At 40.3% G+C, this 15352-nt stretch overlaps 1 protein-coding gene across 1 annotated transcript in view; it reads left to right on the top strand.

Annotated features, from left to right (window-relative positions):
• Positions 1 to 4725: 4725 nt before the first annotated feature.
• The window catches only part of BRF1 (BRF1, RNA polymerase III transcription initiation factor 90 kDa subunit), a 159667-nt gene continuing 149040 nt past the window's right edge, over positions 4726 to 15352 (top strand). The window contains exons 1-2 of the mRNA XM_009891190.1: positions 4726 to 4741; positions 6308 to 6388. The gene's annotated coding sequence lies outside the window, so the exon portion shown is untranslated. The remainder of the gene's footprint in view (positions 4742 to 6307; positions 6389 to 15352) is intronic.

Here is a 15352-nt window from a genome sequence, read left to right as displayed (position 1 = left end):
TTTTTTTTTTTTTTTTTTTTCCCCACGGCTGTGGGAGTGGAGCGAGCGGCTGTGTGGGTCTTTGTTGTTGGCTGAGGCCAAACCACGACACCACCGAAGTGGGATTCTTTCCCCACAGGACTTGCCCTGCCTTTGGGATCCGAGGTGGATGAACTTCTCCACTGTGTCTGTGCGAGACTGAACAGCGTGACTGTCTTGAAACAGGTTTTCTGGTTGGTTATTTGTTTTGATAGCTTTTTATTGAATTTTTTTTTAATGCTAGCTTGGTATTTGTTATTTGAGATTTAGAATAACAGGTGTGAATTAAAGTCTTTTAAGTTACTCTTACTTAGTGACTAAGCCAAGAGGTTTTAGGGTGGCGACAACTATACAGACATAGTTATAGAAATGGGAGGCTGCAAGGGGAATTGGCAGCATTAGTCCAACTTCAGCACTGAGTCAGGGTCTCACGTAGAGCTCGTGGCTCTTGTACAGCATACATACATTAAGACTCTCCATCTACAAATGTACATGAGTTCACAAGATACTAAATTGAGGCTGATGGGAAGAATGTTACTTGTGGAAAGTTATCTGCTTGCTTTTGCTCGTAGGGAGAAATGAGAGTAGTGAACTAGTAGCCCTTAACACACCACCAGGTGTTTTTTAAAACTTCTAGTGTAGGAGGCTCCACAACCATAGACTGTTTAGAATGTTAGAATATCAAGGAAAAGTTTCTTCCTGCTAATACAATTTTTTTTGTTGCAAGTAAATTGTAAGCAGCTTACTACAGTGACTCATTTGCACTGCCATAAATGCTGAACGTGTACTCTGTACTCTTACTGTGCAGTGTGCCGTAACAAATTTAATGTAGCTTACACTTTCGTAAAGCTGTGGTATACTCAGTTTTTCAGGTGTGCCTATGGAAGCTTACGGAAAGATTTTGTGTATACTATTTTATCCATAAAAACTTAATGATGGTTTTCCATTTAGGAGCGTGAGCTACACTGACCTCAAGTGCAGAACTTATCTGGGGTTTGCCTTGATCAAAGTATTTCAGTCTTTCGGGCTTTGTGGACATGAAAGGTTATGGTCAGCAAACTGGAAAGAAGAGAGGGACTAGATACAGGGAGGAAAAAACTTTCATAAATTTCAGCTAAGGATAGTAGCCGTTCATCTTCTGTCTTTTTTCCTCTAGAATTTTTTAAGATGGACAATTATTGTCACAGTAAGTGCTAGTGAGACAGTTGGTAAAGAGGATGAGCTCTGTGTTTGTATTGGATTCTGTGTTTTTGTCTAGTCAGTTGTTAGTACAATAAAGGATTCTTCTGTGTTTTTCAATATTGCAAAAGTGGAAGAAGTAGGGGTTTTGTTTTTACTTGGTAGTTGTTAATTGGTTTCCATGTAGGATATATTGATAGACCAAATCATGACATAAAATGTTTCTTATAGTGCAGCCTCAAACAGTCCTGAAGTTGGTTCTGCCAGCAATACACATGCTAAACTCGAAATTAAAATGCTGGGTACTGAAAAGTGAAAACAATGTTTAATATCGGCAAAATTCATCTTACTTGTCCAGATTTCTAGAGATGACACTAATGCATGGTTAATTTTATTTTACGTAGAGTGGTCATGATGTAATTTGCAACACAGAAGAAAGTATGAATATGCTGGATTTGCAGACCTTTTTGGGAAATCCTGTAGAGTATTTACTTGTTTTACTTTGTGCTAGGTTTTCTCATTACAAGACTAATTCATAGTCATGTGTTGGGACGGAAGAAGGTAAATTTGCATCTGCTTCATGCAAAAAATAATTATCTGCTCTATGTTTTAGTGGGATGAACTGAAGCAATTTTTGCTTCTCTCATGAAATCCTCCAGGTGGCAATCTTGTATCAGTTAAGTGTATAGTGTTTTTTTTCTGGCATTGAGTCTTTTTATATGCTGTCCTTGTGATGGCAACAAATGCTTGCTTGAAGCCCTGCAGATTATACTGCTGTCGGTTGTGAAAATGCTGAATGGTGCACGTAACTTGGACACAGACTGGTTCCAGAGACCTGTGCAGCCCTGAACTATGGCGTGGTGGATGCGACAGTATATTTCTCTCTTCAGTTAGAAGTTATGAAAATAAGTCCTTAGATAGCTAGTTATGATGGAGTAGGTTAAAAGTTTGTCTGTGTTAGTTTATTCAGCAGTAGCATTTCGGCAGGCTGTGGTGTGTGCAGATCTGTTAACTAGCCAGTAAAAACAGCTGAGAAAAGAATGATTTTGGCCACAGACTTCAGCAGTTCTGTGCGTTCAGAACACTTTTATCGCATCATTTTGCTATTGTAGGCATGAATTGTAATGGGACACTGACTTACTCTCCTTCTGACTTTTATGGCTTAACTCAAGTAGGAAGCTCAATAATTTTTTTATATTAGATTATCTAGTCTACCCTGATTATGAAACTGTTGGTTAGATGCCATCTGCACTCTTTACCAGACCCAGATTTTATGCTGAGTCTGTAAATATGTGGGTTTTAAACTGAAGGTTTTTCTCCTACCATATTGTGCTGGAGAAAGGGCTGGTGGTTTTTTGGTTTTAATTTTACAGGGAAGGATTTTGGTAGGACTGGTCCTATCAAATAACAGATATGCTTCAGTTCAAGTTGCAAGCAGCTTCATTCCCTGTCTTCACTTGCTCATTTATGTAGAGGAAACACAATCCATAACACTGGGACAGAAGCTGTTTCTTCTCTGGGTGTTGGATGTGAATCTCGGCATGTTGCTGGCCCTCAGAAAAGTGCCCTTTAAGCTGCAGATGCCGGAGTGGCTGCTCTTTGCCTCCTCTGTATGGAGGGATGTGATAAGTGCTGTTCCTGCTATCTGTCGTCTTTTTTGTTGCTGTTCAGGGTTACCAAAGACTTCAAGCTTTTCTTGCTTCTTTTACTGCTTGAGGGACATTTTTGCAGAGAAGAGGAGTGATGTGACTTCCTTTGTTAGCGAGTCGGTGGAGCAAAACAGGAGTGGCCGAGGTGCTGGGGTCTGACCCTGTGTGGAGCAGCTGTGCCCAAGACTGTATGGCAAGGGGATGGCATGGGGACGGCTGCTCTTGGCTGCTTGAGGGACAGTCACTGTAGATCGGCGCTTGAATAATGCGCGGTTGTGGGCTGGGTCTGGACCTGCGTAAGCTTTGGCCGAGTATCATCACGTTTCCAAGTATATGATCTCCTGCATCTTCCATTCTCTTCTTTTGGTCTCTCAGGGCACTGTAGTCCACTAAGAGGACCACAAAAAAATTGAGTAGCTCTACTTTTGAGCTGCCTAACACGTCTCTCCACGCCTTCTGTTGTCCAAAATTTCATCTAAGTGTCCAAAGCTAACTTGAAGAGGAGAGGAGGCTTCAGTTATGCAAAGCTGAGGATGTGAGTTAGTTTCTAAAAAAAAAAAAAGATCAGTAGATGACAACGTACCTTGGGAGGCGCCACCTCCTGAAGGAGGGTGTTTGAGTTGGCTTAGGGAAATGTTAGTGTTAATGTTGAATATTTGGCAGGCAGTACTTGCAGACACCAAATACTTCTCGGGTATAATTTTGTATATCTTGAAAGCTGAATGTGGAAACGCAAAAGCCTGTTTAATTCACTTTTGAAGTTGTAGAGGCAAAAATGGAAAAGGTCAAGAAATGTAAAAATTTCAGTTAAGCTGGGATGCTAATTTGGTTGTTCCTAGCAATTGCTGTTCCTTTCCTTTGTACTTTTTAAATGACTAGCTTTGTAGGGATTTTTTTTCTTTAAATGAATTTGATTTCACTGTTCTCTCTTTTTTTTTTTTTAATTTTAAGAGTTTATCATTTTATTACCCAGCTGAACAGTTGCATTAATGAGTTTGGTTTGCATTCTGCATGTAAAGATTAAAGCTGATGGTGAGACTTCATAGTCAATGGCAACACTAGTTTGCGGCTCTGAGCGCGTAAGCGCTCAGCAGACTAGTTTTCTGTCAGTTTTCAAAGCGAAATGCTAATTAGAGTTGTACAGTCTTTCTAGTTAACTCGCTGAGAAATGGGCACATCAATTCTGATAGCAGAATTTGTCTTTCAGATAGCTCTGCTTGTATCTGCTGCAGACTCTGAAGCTTGGAAAGAAATGACTTTTATGTACCATGTTAAATCTTTATGTCTAATGAAAAAGAATCTTAAAGAACAAAACGGCTGAAATAGCTTAATTTTATTTTGTTTGTATTCTTTCTGGATTTTAGCTTCAGAGTAAGTTAAATTATTTTGTTTATAGTATTGTTTATTGCCACTCTGAGATTGTTTTTGCGTAAGCTTTTTAGTTGCAACAGGGAAACCTGTGAAAGAGTAACGTAGCTGTTTTGAAAAGGATAGTCCGATAGAGTTCAGTGTTTTTCTGTACTCTCAGACAGGGAGGGCTGAAAAGTGTTCTGGAGCCTTTGTGCACAGGAGGAGGCAATCGCTTGATGGTGCCTTTGATGCCAGTGCTGGATGAACCTGCTACCTCCAGCCTGCCCTGCTGTTTGTTCATGCTCTTGCCCTGCAGTTTGTGTCCTCCTTCACTGTACGGATGCTTGAGTGCGTGCTCTCCTGCTGCAAATCAGAGAAGTGAGGTAGCCTGTAGTAAAGCAAACCTTAAAACAACAAAAAAATGAGAGTAGGAGGCAGAATTTCTGAAGTTAGATTTGCTCCTGGAGAAAAGGAAATAAACTCATTCTTAATAAATGTACACCAGAAATGTTATGTGTGTTAGGGTCGTTTCGTAACCTCTCTCTGCTTTCCCTCATTGGTTTGTTTTGTGGGAATATGAGACTGCCTATAAGAATGGCAAGGAGACACTGCTGTCTATAATAGTCTCGAGTAAATACAGAGTTGGGAGGGTTACCTCTATCTCCGGTTGGGTCACTATTATTTTTCATTTTTAATTAGGATGTTGAGCTGAAGTACTTAAGCTATGGGGCATTTACAAGAGAGGTTCTGATTACTGTTTGTTGAAAGGATCTGTTAATGAAGTGCAGGTGAAGTCAGTTTCTGTTGTGGATAGCGCTGGAAACCTAATTTAAAGGTTGTATGGAAAATTAAGCTTTGAAGGCTTATAGAGAATAATTCTACAGGAATTAGCTTTTCTGATTTTTTTTTCCTCAACATAGATGTGTATTAAATGCAGCTGAGAGGAGACTAGCTAAGAAAGTCTAGTAAGAATGAACAATTTAGGTCAGTTTCTCATCACTTCTACCTGCTACAGAAGTATTATCTTATTCAGGTGTGTAGGAGAAAAGCCCCGAATTGCTTTCTACTTCACTCCTCTGTGTGTTTCTATCCCAATGCCATTCTAGTTTGTTCTAAAGAACTGGTGTACGATGAGAAAACATAGCTACAAGAACTCGAAGAACTGTAGGCACCATGGGAACAAGAAGACTTTTTTCCCTGTTCTGAAAAGCGGACTACTTGAATTAAGTAGAAGTCCAATTACTAACAAATTACTTGTTTTCAATCCTGTGCAATTTAGCTTTTTGGTCTCACTTGCTGTTAAGCTGATAGATTTGAATATCCTGCTTGGGGTAGCCTGATTGTTTTTTAAAAAAACTTCCTGCTTTAGTGGGAGACTATTTCTGTCCTTGGAAGTTTAATTCCCTGTTCTGCAAGATTGGTTTGCATGAGTAGTTCCATTGACTCCCTGCGGACTCTGCATTCAGGCTGTCAGCACTGGCACAGATGCATAAACCAGCCTCCAGTTTATGCTAATTTACAACTCAGATTTGTTTTAGTCTCCAACTTTTCAGGGTGTAGACATAGCAGTTCCAGACTTGCAGTTTTTGTAGCCTAAGTGTCACTGTGTGTGCCTAATGTTAAACTGAAGTTAAAGTAAGTGTTATGTCTGTAGTAGCCAACACAGTCATTATTGAATGCTAAACATGTTTTATGTTCTTTAGTGCCAGTAATTAGCTATTAAAATTCTTTATTGAATATTCTTCAGACAAAAAAAAAAAATACTAACTAAGCAATTGTTTCATCATTTACTTTGGGAAATATTTTACAGTATTGATTTTCATGTTATGCCTAAAATGGGGTTGTGACATTTTTGTACTTTCTTTGGAGCTGAGATTGGGAGAGTTTATGGAGCCATGTAATTCTTATAGTGTCTCAAGGAAAAAATAAATTGCACAGGATTTGCACTTGATGTCTTAAGCCCTTCAAGCATTTCTGTTGCCGTTCTTAATGTAATTTGGCATATTGTAAATTATACTGAATATAGTGGCATAAAAAGTTTTCTTTTAATATTTTAATTCGGTTATTGCATTTGACATGTATGGTTGTTTTTTTCTTTTTTCCCCTAATAGGTGCAGGCAAAACACCAACTTTAGGAGGAGGATTCCATGCCAATCTGGGAAAGGAGTCGCGAGCACAAACCCTGCAGAACGGTACTTGCAAGCTTTACTCTTGTTGATACGGCTTTTTTTTTTTTTAATATGATTGATTACAATTAATTTTTAGTTTTGAATGTGACCTCAAAACCTTGGCAGGCCACTCGTTAGTCAGTAGATAAGTCAGCCTAGTGCTGATTTTACATTGTGCTCTCGTTTGATTGTTATACCTGATTTATGAGGTCAGGTAGCTGGCTGACAAAGGATAACGGCACCTGACAATACTATCGTAGTTTAAAAGGGATTTTTCAAGGTTGACATGCCCATTGCACCTTTTTATTACCTGTTAAGCTATTGTGACTTTCTATTTTATCAGTTTTCAGCGTTCTTGAAATGTTTTATGCATGTTTATTTTTAATTGTTCAAATGGCCTTGTTTTTATGCAGTGTAAGTGTAAGATAATGCATATATTTATGCACCCTTCATAGTAATCATGTGCTTAATATGGGACTGTTGAACAGAGAGGGGAAAAATGGAAAAAGGATTTTAGTGTCCAAAGAATATTTAAATAAAGATTCTCATTACATGCTATACATTTTAGGTGAGATCTACATAATCTACGCTCTTTAAAGAGAGGGAAGAAAACGAGCTTTTATTCCAGAAACAGAATGGTCTTACAATTTCAATTGCTGTTACTCATAACAATGGACAGGAGTTGTCATTTTTTGGCTAATTAATACTCTTGTCTCATGACTCTTGGAGATGACAGCTGATGGACTGTCATATCAACGACTCAGAAGTTGACGTGTAATTAACCAAGGGATGTAGATGGGTTTTACTCGTATGGTGCTCATTTTGGGGAGATATTTTAGATAAAGGTATTTTCCTAAATTAAGGTCTTATACTTGCAACTCAAACACAGAAAATCTTGGCTGATATTATGCCTGTGTAGGTATACAAAGTCTGTGTTATTGAAAGATACTCAGATTGCTTTACTCAGCATTATTCAGCTGATTTATATACAGATTGTTTTATATAATGTTTTATTCAGCTGTTTGTACCGAACACTATTGAGCCCTGCTTGTTTGGCAGAGTAAAACTCTCACTTATGTGAGCTCATTTCAGCATCAAGTCCAAAGTTACTATTTTATGAGTTTTAAAAATGCCTGTATAAAGTGTAACCTGTATAAGCAGTGAAATTAAATCACTAGAATACCTTTTACAGTAGGTGAAGTTTGTCTTTGGATAAAGGGACTTTAATCAAAACTGTAACTTTGCACAGGCATTTTAAAAATAAATTGGCTTTTTGTGCTTAAGGACAGCTTGAGTTCCTTGTCTTTCATTGTAGAAAAGTAAAATGCTGAGGGGAGACAATGCTATGCTATTGCTTCTTGGGGTGTTTGAATCCTTCAAAAGTCCTTTTGGTTATGCTGAAAGGTGATCACAATTAAAGAAGCTTTTTTCTGGAATCTAAACATGGCTTCTTTCTTGGATGACTGCTGCAGAATGTGTCTTGAGCATCTTCCTTCTCCACAGCTTTTGTGCGTGGGGCTCCCCTAATCATACGCAATGATTGTGACTTGGCTAAAGTCTATCAGCATCGTATAAAAGAAATTATAGTTGCTTGAAATGAAATTATCTCCAAAACAGTTTTGAAACAATCTGTATTTTTGCCTGTACCTGTCTGAGGCTCTGTATGGGTTTTCTTGGCATTTTTGTGGCTATCCTTTATGTAGGAAAAAAGTGTTTGGTCTTTGATTTCTGTAGCCAACCTTCATTTGTCATGCTGCCAATCTGTCTCTGGGAAAGTTCTTTTCAATGAGCTAAGTGATGTTCTTGCTCAGTCCCAGGCATGACAACAGCAGCTGATATTTCAGGTAGAGCAATTGGTATTTGAAAAGCTTTTCTTTCTGCTCCTGTATAATGAGTTAGTTGTCTGCTGCATTTAATCACACTTCTAGCTTTACACAGTTTTTAATTGCAAATTGAGCGATGGCAATGAACTTACAAAATCTCACCCTGTCACTGTGTGCCCATGACGATGGCTGGGGTTTTTTTGGTGAAATTATGTTCATACCCATTTTGTTTAGACTTGAAAGTGGAGCAAGATAAATGAACTTACTGTACATATTTTAAAGAAAAAGTATGGGGTTGTTCGCTGTGTGAAACTGAAGCACACTGACAGTTGCCTGTATTAAAAATAAACAGTTATCCTGGGAGTGCTCTGCCTTCTGATCAGAAAAAAATACTGAGCTACTTATTTGCTGGTACGACTCCGTTTGCATTTCCATAGTTAACTGAGTTGCAAATGAACTGCTGAAATTAGCTCCCATCCTGTGATCGTGCTTCAGGAGACCTATTCCTGCAACTCGCTGATGGCTTCTTACGTCAAGGCTGCGTGCTGCCTTCGGTAGCGTAAGCACATGATTTTCTCCTGTATGATGCTCTATGTAGGCTATTGCCGAAGGGAAGAACCAGACTTTGGATAGCAGAGATGGGTGGCGGAGCCCAGATTGCTTTGGAGGTCGTCCCCAGCGTATTCGAGAGCAGCTGAGAAAGTGTGTGTGTGTGTGGTCTGAGAGCACTGGCAGATCTCACACTGTGCCTGGTCTGCTTGCCAGCAACCTGCAGGCTTGACATGATGCGGGGAAAAGTCCAGCAACGGAGTAAGGACTCACTGTTTCTTAAGAAAAACAGCAACCACCCCCTGCTTTCCCTTCCCCCCTCCGTGTAGTTTGGGCCAAATTCTTCTTTGCTGTAATGTCTGTCTGTTCAGGGGACGTGAAAGGGAGGTGATCTGGGCTCACTGTCTCTTACTTCATCGCTAGCAAAGCAGCTGGGGCTGGCTGCACATAAGATGCTGCTGTTTTTTGAGTCTTGTAATTAAAGGGTGTTTAGAATTAGATGAAAAACAGTTTTTCATTAGAATACCTAAGGTAATAATTTTAAAGTATTTTTATTTTCCTCCACTTTAAAGTGAAGAAATGCATAAGTAAAATCTCCCAACAACAGCTGCTCAACAGTTCTGGACTCTTCTACAAAATCGTTATATATATCTGCATACTCTAAACAAAGCCATGGGCAAACCGTGAAGGTTTTGTAGTTTATGGGTTTGTGTAAGAATGGGTAATACACAGAACTAGTTTTTCTTATCACACATGCCTTTGCTGTATGTTTCCTCACTATTTATAAATGTGGTGGTGCATGGCAGTTCATAGCCTCTGCCTTTCTTTGCTGAACCAGCTGATGTTTGTGGGTGTTTGTTTGGGAATTGGCTGCTTATAAAAACTGGAGTCTTGTTTACACTTGTTAAAATATTTATGCAGGAAAGACCTAATACTGTTTGTATTTGTTCAAAAGCAGTTTGATTTTCAGTGTGCGGTACTGTGCTAATTGAGTGTGCTGGGCTCTGCAAGTTCAGCAAGCTCAGGTCCACAAAATACTCAGTGTCGGTTCATATAAAACTCATTTTTGTAGTAAAACCCTGCACATCTATGAGATGATACGAAGAGGTGTTCCGACTTTATTTTAAAGGATTTGACAAAATAGTCATAGAGTACTGTTTTAGTGAGAAAGAAGAATCACGAATAAAATACAAGCTCAGAGAGGGGACCCTTTGACAAGACTCTTTCCTCTGTTGACTGAACTTCTTCAACTTGCTACAGTATTGTACTTTAATGGTTACTTACAGGGCTGAAATGCAGAGTTCTGTCTCTTTAAATCTCATTTTACAGCTCTGTGCTGCATTACATAATCTCCCTAAATAGCCGGGTTATTCTTGCTTCCTTGCAGGCAATCTGCTCTCGCTATATCCATGTCACAGTCGTAGTTACAAGGGAGTTGTTCTTGACTCGGAGCTCTGATACTTTCAATAGTCTTCAGTGGCCAGAAAGAAAAGGGAGAGGGGAAGGAAGGTCATTGGCATGATTATAACTCGAAAGCTTCAGTTACAGATATTCAAATTTGGTTTAAACTAAGTTTGAAGATTGCAGCTGCATCTAGCTTAATCCAATTTCTGAACTGTTGTGCTGTGTTTTTAATCATTTCTTGAAATGAATGCATGTTTTTTCCCCTCAGTCCTCTTAGATACCAAAACATAGCTAACAGTATTTTAATTCTAAATGGGAAGGCATTTCTGAAGATGTTCTGTAATGCGTTTTTGACTGTTTACATTTAAACTATTTGCTTAATTCTTTAACCTTCCTTGTCATCGCTAATTTCATAGCTGGTTTATTACAAGTGATTATGGAGGGCTCTGCTTCCTGTCAGAACTATACAGTGTGAATTAGACTGGGAAAATATATCGTATGTGTGAAGAACAGAAGTATCCAAAGACGAGGAATGGAGAACACATTTTTATTTCACAAAACTAAAATGACAAGGGAAGAGAGGACAGTAGAATCCTAGAATAACTTAGATTGGGGGGGACCTCTGAAGGTCCACAGTCAAAGTGGTGGCTTTGAAGTTGCATTTAAGCAGCTCAGGCCCAAGTGCAGCTGGGCTTTGGGTATCCCCAAGGAAGGATATGATAGTCTCCCTGGACAACCTGTTCTCTGATGCTCAGTCACCCTCACACTGAAGGATTTTTTCCTTGTATCTAGTCAGAACTTATTTTGATGAAGTGTGGCTCCTGCCTCTTGTCCTTTTGCTGTGCATCTCTGACGATTCTGGCTCCATCTTCTTTATAACCTCCCACTGAGTAGCTGAAGACACAATAAGACCTCTCCCTTAGCCTTCTCTTCTTAAGAATGAGCAAATTTGGCTTTCAGCCTCACACCATGTGCTCCAGTCTCCTAATCATCTTAGCATCTCTCTGCTAGACTTGCTTCAATATGCCTTTTCTTGTGCAGAGGAGTCCTGAACTGGACAAAGTACTCTAACTATAGTCTCACGAGTGTTGAGCAGGGAATAATAATCACTTCCCTTGACCTGCTGGCTATAGTCTTAACAATGCAGCTCCAGGATGCAGTTAGTCTTCATCACTGCAATACTTGGGTGTTGCTGAGTCATGTTCCTCTTTTTGTCCATGAGGAATCTAGAGCCTTTTCTGCAAAGCTACTCCCTAGCCAAACAGGCCCTAGCCTGTGGTGTTGTCCTGCAGTTATTGTGTCCCAGGCGCAAAAAAAAAAAAATAATTGCATTTGCTTTGTTGAACTTCATGAGGTTTCTGTCAGTTCATTTCTGCAGCATCTTAAGATTCTTCTGAATCAGTGTGTTGACTGCTGTCCCAATGTGATGTTGTCTGCAGGCTGGCAAAGGGAGCTTTCTGTCCCATTGTCCATGTTGTTAATGAAGGCATTAAACAGCATTGACCTCAGTATCAATCCCACTCCTAAGTCTGATGGTTAAAGTGCTGACCACTACCCTTTGAACCTGGCCATTTTTTCACCCAGCTTGCAGTTCACCTGTCTAGTTTGTATCTCCTCAGTTTGGCTGCCAGGGTACCAAGGGAGAATGATGAAATGGGATGAAAGAAGAGCAGTGATTACTGTTTACCTTGACTGCAGTGTGGCTTTTATTGCAGCCAGGTATGATCTGCCCTCGTTAAATCTGTGCTGGCAGTTCCTGGTAACCTTCTTACCTTTTGTGTGTTGGGAAATGGTTTGCAGGTAGATTTGACTGAAGGGAGACTGACTAACCTCCGGTGTCCTACTACCCCCTCTGGCAGAAAATCCTGATGCTTGCTGCCTTCTAGTCGTAGAGAACCTCCCATGATTACTACAACTTTTTAAAGATCGCAAAGATGCCTCTCTTTCCCAGCTTCCTTAGCATCCTGAGATGCATCCCATCCAGTCCACTTGATTTGTGTATTTGAGTCCTTGTTCAGTCTTTCTCTACCATGGGTAATTCTTCCGTTCCTCTATACTCACATTTGTGAGACCTGAAGATAGACATTGCAACAGAGACCAAGGAGACTCATGAGCTGCTTTAAAGCCAAGCCGTCAAATGCCCTGCCTGCCTAACTTCCTGCACATTGATATGGAGTGTCCTTGTGCTCTGCGGAGAGATTGTACTTGAAGATTGACTAGTCCTCCTTGCCCCTTTGGCCTTCACAGCAGTACCTTGAGGGGTCCTGCTTACCGCTTCTCTGAACAAACTGAAGCCTCCCTCTGAAATCTAGGGTTGTCATAATGATACCCATCTTCCTCACACCCCTCAAGATCTTAAACTTCATCATCTCAGGGTTGCTGTAACTAAGCCTGCCATCAAACTTTACAGTCTCCACCACTTCTTCTGTTCTAGAGAATGGCATCAAACTTTACAGTCTCCACCACTTCTGTTCTAGAGAATGGTATGTGTATCATGGGGCTTCTCCTACTTGACCTGTTCCTGACGCTCTAGAATTGCACTCTATTGCTTGAGCCCCACTGTGATTCCCTTCCAGCAGATACTGGGGTGGTTACAGTTCATCATGAGAACCAGGATATCCTCCTGTTGTCTAAAGAAGGCTTCATCTTCAAGATAAGGTGGTCTATAGCCAGTGCTCATGACAGTGTTTCTTTTGGCCTTGCCTCTCATCCAGACCTATTAACTCTTTATTGGTCAGCTAGTTTTTTTTCAGCAGAGCTTCGCACATTCAGGCTGTTCCTTTGTGTAAAATGAGTCCCCTGTCACATTCCCTATCTGTCCTTCTTGTGGAGCCTGTAACCATCCATCCTGTGACTCCAGTCATGTGAGCTCTTCTACCATGTATCTGTCACCCCCCAGTGAATTTGTAGTTTTGCAGCTGTGCATAGGCTTTGAATTCTTTCACAGTTTCCTTTACTGGATGCAATCTTCTCTTTGACTTGTCCTCCTGCGTCATCGCCTGTCTCTGGCTTCAATTTCAATAATGAAACTTCTAGTGTAGTCTGTCTGCCATTTTCTTGTCCTTCTTGCTTTCATTTCTGTTGGGGTAGAAGCTAATCCTAATCCTCCCATCTGCGCCTTCAGTTAGTAGCCCATCGGGTTTTCTGTTGTTGTCTTTTAAACTAACCATTGCTTAAAGTTCTCATTTTCTGTGTTTGTCTTGTGTTCTCCTAAATTTCTTTACTCACTAAGGCTTTGAAAGACTTCCTCTTATAGCCAGATCATTGCTTCAGTTTTACCCTGTTTGATCTGTCTACGCCTACTCCCTTATGAGTCCTTTGTTATCATTAACAACTTTTGTCTCACTCATTTCCTTCATCTTTCCTTTTGATGTGTTAATGTTCTCCATCTCTCCTTGAAGAAGGATAAGGGGCATCTTCCCCTTTTCATTTGGGATGAATTTTGTGTGGACGGGTATTTTAGTTGTTGCTGTTTCAAGTGCAGCCTTCTCCTTTGCTAAACTTTTTTATTCTTAATATACTTCTTCCAACTAGTCCCGTGTCATGGCTTTAGCTAGGGTGGGATTCAGCTAGCAAAGTTTAGATGTCTGTGTGAGCTTGTCATCCTGTACTCCTTTCAGGGTCTCTGCATAGAGGCAGACAGATTTAGAGGGTGATTAATTTAATCTGAAAGGAAGTCAAATGACTCATTCTCTTAAGTGTCTGTTTCTCTTCACTCACTGAAAGGAAGTCTAGATTGACTAAGCTCAGATGCTCATCTCTGAAGATCAGGGTGATGAATCCTAGCTTTCATGTCTGCATTTGTGTATCGCCCTGTTGACACAGATTTAACAAGGCCAAAACTGAACTACTGAATTGCATCCTACTGCTCTGTCCTTCTGTATGTTAACAACTTCAAGCATCCTCCCTTTGAGGCCACTCACAACTTTCCCTCCTCCTGTTTTGTAGATCCATCCTCTCCAGTGTCTGCTAAAACATGGATGTGTCCTAGCCATAACACTCACATATTTATTTCTTGCACAAGTGTCTCTTGACTTCCATTGCTTTTCCTCTCTGATCAGAACATGCTCCAGAGCCAGGGAAGCAGTAAAGTTGTGACCTGGGATGCTAAATCTTTGGTACCTTAACATCTTCATCAAAGAATTTTAAAAGGAATGTTAATTTCCCAACCTGTTTGCCCTTTCACAATTGTGATCACTGTTACTTACCACTTAACAGTTCAACAGAGAACTCTTCTGGTATTACTTGGCTGTTGTGTTTGTGTTCCAGCTTGCTGGACCTCTATGCTCCTGAGGCTTGCTTAAGTCTCAGTAAGTACAGGCTCTCATGGTCCTCTGCTTTGATGCAGGCTCTGGTAAGTCACAGAAGCATAAACCACAACTTAGATGCTGGAGTCCCTGGTGGCTGACCTTCAAGGTATCCTCAACAGCTTATGCACCTTTCTCAGAACTTCAGTGTTCAGGGTTTGCAGGCTACTTCGCTAATCAGCAAAGATTTGAATAGACAGACAAACCACTTATTTAAGAAAAACAAACAAAAAAACCCCTCAGAGGCAGAAAACCCACTCTTTTGCCAGCATAAGTTATTACAAAAATTTGTATAAAAGCAGCAGAAGAATGTATTTCCTTGCCTGTTTCCCTGTTACTCTTGGGGACCCGCGGAGTTTGATTCAGAGGCATCTGAGGAAGCTGGAATCCTTCTGGTACTGTGGCTTCTCCTCCAGCACATGGAGAATCTCTTCTTTCTCAGATAGCTGATGAGACCCTGTGCTTCATGATCTCCATTTATCTTTGTGAGAAGACCAGTCAAGGTCACCAGCTGATCTGGGACAACCTTTTGGTTATACATTGATTAACTAGTTCCTACTTGAGTTCAGATTTGAAAAATTTTATTGTCTTAAGCGTTGGCCATCTCTTTGTTTTGATAGGGAATGATGAGTGAAGTACCTGGCTCAGAGATGCTTTCGATGCATTGCTTGTCCTTATAGAGACAGCATCAGGGAAGAAGAATCCACGTCTCCTTTAATGAGATCTGTTATGTTTCTAATGAAGAGGGTCTAGGATCCTTTAAGTAAAGAGTAGAGGATCTGCTGGAGGTAGTGTAATGGTAGGATTTTGCCAAGAGGCTGATGGGCAACTTAAAACTTTGAGCACAGTATCCCACCTGGTTTAAATATGCGAGTCAAGCTTTGCTGGTCTTCCTTATTCTGTTC

This window comes from Charadrius vociferus, unplaced genomic scaffold (genome assembly GCF_000708025.1).
Source record: "Charadrius vociferus isolate BGI_N301 unplaced genomic scaffold, ASM70802v2 scaffold308, whole genome shotgun sequence".
NCBI lineage: Eukaryota > Metazoa > Chordata > Aves > Charadriiformes > Charadriidae > Charadrius > Charadrius vociferus.
Note: the sequence above shows the minus strand (reverse complement) of the source record. Positions and strands in the feature narration are given on the sequence as shown.